We start from the raw sequence: 7,500 nt of genomic DNA, 5'->3' as shown, positions 1-7,500 counted from the left end.
GGTTGGTTTGAATATAATTCTCTGAGAGATATAAAATTGGTTACAGAATTATGGAGATAGATTATTACTAGAAATAAAATTATGTAAAATGAATTAGAATGAAATCAACTGAATTACATATGTAAATCTTAATTTAAGTGTCCAATACTAATATTGATCTGATATATAATATGTAATTTATAATTGGCTGGTTTAATATGAATGATTTAAGCGAAACACTTTATTGTAAAAACACTGGACAGACAGAAAAGAAAAGAAAAAAAAAACTTCAAGTAAAACCGAAATATCAAAAGCCATGAGATTTAAGCATCGCGCGTGAAAAATACGCCACCTTCAAGTTGGCAATATCGCTTAATATTGTCGCCGAATTTTCGAAAACGTGAAATTTCAGCCACGGGAGGCTGGAGAATACCAAAACGCTGTGGCTGCAGAAGGAAAAACCACCCTCACTTCTTTATTATTTCAAAGTGGAACCGCTGGGGAACTGTCACACTTAAAAACACGTGTGAATCACGTACGAATGGCGTGTTACTTTGGTAAAGAAAATGAGGAATAAACCTGTATAGAACTAGTACTAAAGGCCTGTTATTTCGGTGTGAAAGTGACGAATGGACGTACAGAAACTCTTTACAATGATATTTGGTGTGAAAATGAGGAAGGAACTCGTACAGAACTCGTACTAATGGCCTTTTATTTCGGTGTGAAAATGAGGAAGGAACTCGTACAGAACTCGTACTAATAGCCTGTTATTTCGGTGTGGAAGTGAGGAGTGAACGCGTACAAAATTGGTACTAATGGCCTCTTATTTCATTGTGAAAATGACAAATGAACCAGTATAGAACTCCTATATATTTCGGTGTAAAAATGAAGAATTAACTCGTACAGAACTCGTACTAATGGCCTGTTATTTCGGTGTGAACGTGGGGAATGAACTCGTACAGAACTCGTACTAATGGCCTTTATTTCGGTGTGAAAATGAGGAAGGAACTCGTACAGAACTCGTACTAATGGCCTGTTATTTCGGTGTGAAAGTGGGGAATGAACTCGTACAGAACTCGTACTAATGGCCTGTTATTTCGGTGTGAAACGTGGGGAATGAACTCGTACAGAACTCGTACTAATGGCCTGTTATTTCGGTGTGAACGTGGGGAATGAACTCGTACAGAACTCGTACTAATGGCCTTTTATTTCGGTGTGAAAATGAGGAAGGAACTCGTACAGAACTCGTACTAATGGCCTGTTATTTCGGTGTGGAAGTGAGGAGTGAACGCGTACAAAATTGGTACTAATGGCCTCTTATTTCATTGTGAAAATGTGAAATGAACCAGTATAGAACTCCTACTAATGGCCGGTTATTTCGGTGTAAAAATGAAGAATGAACTCTTACAGAACTCGTGCTAATGGCCTGTTATTTCGGTGTGAAAGTGAGGAATGAACTCGTACAGAACTCGTACTAATGGCCTTTAATTTCGGTGTGAAAATGAGGAAGGAACTCGTACAGAACTCGTACTAATGGCCGGTTATTTCGGTGGGAAAATGAGGAATGAACTCGTCTAGAACTCGTACTAATGGCCGGTTATTTCGGTGTGAAAATGGGGTGTGAACTCGTAAAGAACTCGTACTAATGGCCTGTTATTTCAGTGTGAAAATGAGGAATGAACTCGTATAGAACTAGTACTAATGGCCTGTTATTTCGGTGTGAAAATAAAGAATGAACACGTACAGAACTCATACTAATGGCCGGTTGTTCCGGTGTGAAAATGAGGTGTGAACTCGTCTAAAACTCGTACTAGTGGCCTTTTATTTCGGTGTGAAAATGAGGAATGAACTCGTATAGAACTCGTACTAATGGCCTGTTATTTCTGTGTGAAAATGAGGAATGAACTCGTACAGAACTCGTACTAGTGGTCTGTAATTTTGGTGTGAAAATGAGGAGTAAACTCGTACAGAACTCTTACTAATGGCCTGTTATTTCGGTGTGAAAATGAGGAATGAACTCGTACAGAACTCGTACTAATTGCCTGTTATTTCGGTGGAAAGTGAGGTGTGAACTCGTATAGACCTCGTATCAATAGCCTGTTATTTTGGTACGGAAGTTAGGAGTGAACTCGTAGAAAACTCGTACTAATGGCCTATTATTTCGGTGCGAAAGTGAGGAGTGAACTCGTACAGAACTCGTACTAATGGCCTATTATTTCAGTGCGAACGTTAGGAGTGAATTCTTATAGAACTCGTATCAATGGCCTGTTATTTCGTTGTGAAAGTTAGGAATGAACTCGTATATAACTCGCATTAATTGACTCGCATTAATTGCCCGTTGTTTCGGTGCGAAAGAGAGGAGAAAACTCGTATAGATCTCATACCAATGGCCTGTTATTTCGGTGCTAGCGTGAGGAATGAACTCGTATAGAACCCGTACTAATGCCCTTTTATCTCAGTTTGAAAGTGAGGAGTGAACTCGTATAGAACTCTTATCACTGACCTGTTATTTCGTTGTGCAAGCGAGTAGTGAACTCATGAACTCGTATCACTGACTTGTTATTTCGGTGTGAAAGTGACGAATGAACTCGTATAGAACTCGTAGAACTCGTTCGAAGGGGCTTGTCTTTCTGGAAGTTAAACTAAATCATATATTCGTATGGAATTCGTGCAAAATTCGTATTATTAGACTTGAAACTGAAGCATAAACGTATACAGAAAACGTACAAATGTGTTTGACGTGACCCTAAAGCTTAAAATCGTATGGAGCTCGTACTAATGGTGCTATATTTTTGGGGGCCGAAAATGAGGCAATGCAGAAATGGACTGCCTCACAGGGATTAGGCCACAGGGAACGTGCCATAAGCTGTACGGTTGGTTTTGATCAGAGCGGTCAAAACAATCAAACTATTATTTGGAAGTTGTGATTGCTTTCGTTTTGGCATGAATTCGGTTGGTTGATCATAGAGAGAGAGAGAGAGAGAGAGAGAGAGAGAGAGAGAGAGAGAGAGAGATTGATTATTTGTTATATTTCAAACCTCTTTTCTTATGTCCAGCTTTCGTATGGACCATAAAATGCCCTGGACTCTCTTGATTAAAAACTGACAATTTCTATTAATTGTCCAATATTTTTTCTGTTCCTAACGAGAGAACCATCTACCCAGAGACGCTCTGGTAACACCTGTCGTCCTACACATTCTCTCGTTTACTTTGTAAAGTTCAAGAGCACTTTGACCGCTGCAACTCCTTTCATTCCTGTTCCTGTATACCTTTGCTCATGATATATTTCTTCCATCTAACTTAACACCCTCCCCCTACAATTTTCAGTGTTCCCTTCCCCCACCTCCTCTTCCAGCCCGGAACTCGAGGTCACATGGATTGCCGTCCCATTAACCCTCTTGCCTTCCCACTGACCCATGCATTAAAAAAAAAAGAAAAAAAAAGAGGAAAAAAGAGAGAAATGTCTGGGAAAGGTTTATTCCGAAGGAGTCCCGGTCATGAGGACAGAATCTCCGGTGGTCACGCCGACGCTGAGTCCACAAAACGTAGCTTATTTTGGAGCCTGGTTCCTTTTCCAGGCTTCGGTTGAGATATGTTCGGGAGGAGGGGGCGGGGAGGATGAGGAGGAGGAGGCAGAGGTCTTTAATTGCTATCTGCGTTCCTGGGAGCGAGTTAATTAAATAAGCGAGTGACGCGCAGGAGAATGGAAGGGAATGTGTGTACCTATATGCGTCTCCACGAAGAGCTTTGAGGTTCAGTTTACACTTAACTCAGTCTTGAACATGAATACGCAATCGTGCACACACACCCACGCACGTGTATTCATAGCGCTTACAGCCTGGTAATACATAAACCTCATCAAAGAATGTTAGACTGTGTAGAAATACTGCAATAAACATAGGTTCAGTAAACTGTCGATAACATTTTGAAGTGAATGAAATTATCCCCTTGCTGATAAAGAGATATAAGTCATCAATATGCAGATATGATATGCAAATGAGCACAAATGGCTAATGGAGATTGATAATCGGCATTTGATCTATGATTCCCGTGAAACTCGGCTGATAATGAATTATTCAAATTCATACATTATACAGGGTATAATGTATACAGCTCTACTGAAAACCTGTCTTTGTTTTCATATATGAATACGACAGAAGATGTTTATCAATTTTTATTAAATCCCAGAACTGGTAAAACGCATGACATTTCCAAAATCTCTGAAGATGATGGATTTGAACGAGTAGTTTTAACTACAAGTAGGGTAATTAATCGCAATACAACAATTAATTTTAATTGTCAATGTGAAATGTGTTTGTCAAAAAAATTCTGCCAAACTGTCAATTCACATTTGTTGGTTCATCAAATGATTTGCTAACTATCAATATGTTTCCTTTGACTGTCATATTTACCAAAGGTCTGAAGATGATGTATTTTGAACGATTAGTTTTGACTGTAAGTAGTTACTCCTTCATTAATGTTTCTCCTACATATATTTTGAACTGTGATGGATGCTCCGCTTACTGGGAGCAAGATAAAAAAGAAAGGAGAAAAAGGTGCTCTCTCGGTAAGAAACTCGGTAAGTCAGACGGAAGAGACCATTATCAAGATGGACCAAACCTCAGTCAACATGAAGAACATATTTCTCATGTAAGTAAACGACTTTCATTTGCATGTAATGCGCACATTTTTCTTCAGATACTCAGGATTTTTTGGTAGAGAGAATCAGCTTCGAGACGTCTGATAAAATGCCAGTTTATGCTTATATCTAACCCATTACTCCCCCGTTATTGGAACGACATATTTTAACTAGAAAAATAAGCAAGCTGATGCCATCTACTGGCCCTTGAGAGGAATGTATCCAATTGGGATTCTTTTTAAGAACCTCGCTTTTGTCCCTGCTATTAGATATTACCGGATTGTTGCCTGTATTTCATGGCAGATTTAGATTAAGCGTAAACGATTCGATTGTTTATTTTGCTGTATGGTGTTATCATAATCTTAATTACGCTTACATGGACGATACATTGCATGTACTAGAGTTAGTATGATCAGATGATAAGAAACCTGACGGTAATATATGTTTTATAAAGGCATCTTTATTTACATAAAGATGCCTTTATGTAAAAAATAAGGGACAAATAATGAATTTGCGATAAATACGTTACTGAAAAAAATTTAAATGGCATTGATATAGTTTTTCATCCCCCCCCCTCTCTCTCTCTCTCTCTCTCTCTCTCTCTCACCTTTATATAACGCCTGTGTTTGCGGTTATACCGATTTCAATTGTCTTAACAACAATTTATTATGCAACCATGCTGCACAAGAAAATCTCATGTATGATTTGACTCAGAATAAACATAACTATCTCCTCTGTGAGGAAATCATCTTCGCAACAACGCTAGACCACTTAATCATTATTTCTCAATTAAATCTTTTCAGTTTCTCGCGGCCAAAGGGAGCGGAATATCCAGAGTATTACCCCAGGCACGCGTACAATAATTGCTTCCATTAAGGACGGTGAGTTTAATCTGCTTAAGAAGGATTTTTCCCTGATGCTAATGAGAAACATCTCGGGGAAAAGTAATTTTTTGAGCGCTTATTCATCAGAGAGAGATGAGATGAATATTCCTCGATAATGGCACAGTCTGTAGGAATGAACCTAGTCTGATTTGAAAGATATATATTTCGTGGGATTATGATGGGGATGACTTCGATTTCATGGTCCTTCAGTTAGCTCGTGTGCTAACTTCAAACAAATTGAAATGAATTATTATTATTATTATTATTATTATTATTATTATTGTTTTTTTTTTTTTTTTTTTTTTTTTTTTTTTTTTTTTTTTTTTTTTTTTTTTTTTTTTTGTTTTTTTTTTTTTTTTTTTTTTTTTTTTTTTTTTTTTTTTTTTTTGCTCTTTCACAGTCCTCCAATTCGACTGGGTGGTATTTATAGTGTGGGGTTCCGGGTTGCATCCTGCCTCCTTAGGAGTCCATCACTTGTCTTACTATGTGTGCCGTTTCTAGGATCACACTCTTCTGCATGAGTCCTGGAGCTACTTCAGCCTCTAGTTTTTCTAGATTCCTTTTCAGGGATCTTGGGATCGTGCCTAGTGCTCCTATGATTATGGGTACGATTTCCACTGGCATATCCCATATCCTTCTTATTTCTATTTTCAGATCTTGATACTTATCCATTTTTTCCCTCTCTTTCTCTTCAACTCTGGTGTCCCATGGTATTTCTTCTTGACTTTGTCAATCAACGTCACGTCTGGTCTATTTGCACGTATCACCCTATCCGTTCTGATACCATAGTCCCAGAGGATCTTTGCCTGATCGTTTTCTATCACTCCCTCAGGTTGGTGCTCACTTATTACTGAAAGGTAGCTGATGTTTCTTGCACAGGCTCCAGTGGAGGGCTTTTGCCACTGAATCATGCCTCTTTTTGTACTGGTTCTGTGCAAGTGTCGGGCATTCGCTTGCTATGTGGTTTATGGTTTCATTTTTCGTATTGCACTTCCTACATATGGGAGAGATGTTATTTCCGTCTATCGTTCTTTGAATATATTATTATTATTATTATTATTATTATTATTATTATTATTATTATCATCAGAATTTATGATCAGAGGTAGCTTAGGGAGGAAGCTATTATCACAATTATACCTGCCGTATTAGTCAGATCACTGTACACATTTATTCAATAGATGCAGCTGTATGTAGTTCACCTAATTGCTTCAACTTTAAACACTGCCAATTATTGTCGATGAATCTCGGAAGGGCAAAATTAAAATAGAAAGGAAAGGAAATAAAGGAAACCATTGAAATGAAGAGAAAGGAATTATATGTGATAAAACTAATAAATTGTTTGCGGTAATGTCAAGTATAGTCCTAGGGTGTAGAGCTTTCTATTATAGAAATCTCTCTCTCTCTCTCTCTCTCTCCCTCACTCTCTCTCTCTCTCACGCACACAAACACACACACGGGCCTATGATGAAGCGAAAATATTATATTTTGAATAATGAAATGATTATATATCAGGCTGTCTATTGTAGAAATCTCTCTCTCTCTCTCTCTCCTCTCTCTCTCTCTCTCTCTCTCTCTCTCTCTCATGCATACATGAAGAAAATAGTTTACTCTCAACATCCCAAAAGTATCATTCAGTTGACAGAGCAACAAATGAGCTTTGTCGACTCAGCTCCGGCGAAGCCTCCGAGACCTGTCAATATGAGAAACGTATTCTCTTGCGAGGACCCATAGCCCTGACGTATTTATTATTCCTGATGGAGGGAAAAGGATTTCCTGAAGGATGAGGTGGATCATGGAATATGTAATATTATTACCTCTGGTAATGAAGACGAATCTATCTTTTTGTCGATTTTAGTTAGAAAGGTGGACTAAACTGGATTGTTTAATGAATTAGGTTTCTGTAGCGCTGGAAAAAATGAGTTGTGTGGAAATATTAAGTTCCACACACACGAATTATATATATATATTATATATATATATATATATATATATATA

Source organism: Macrobrachium nipponense, chromosome 4 (assembly GCF_015104395.2).
Source record: "Macrobrachium nipponense isolate FS-2020 chromosome 4, ASM1510439v2, whole genome shotgun sequence".
Lineage (NCBI taxonomy): Eukaryota > Metazoa > Arthropoda > Malacostraca > Decapoda > Palaemonidae > Macrobrachium > Macrobrachium nipponense.
Note: the sequence above shows the minus strand (reverse complement) of the source record.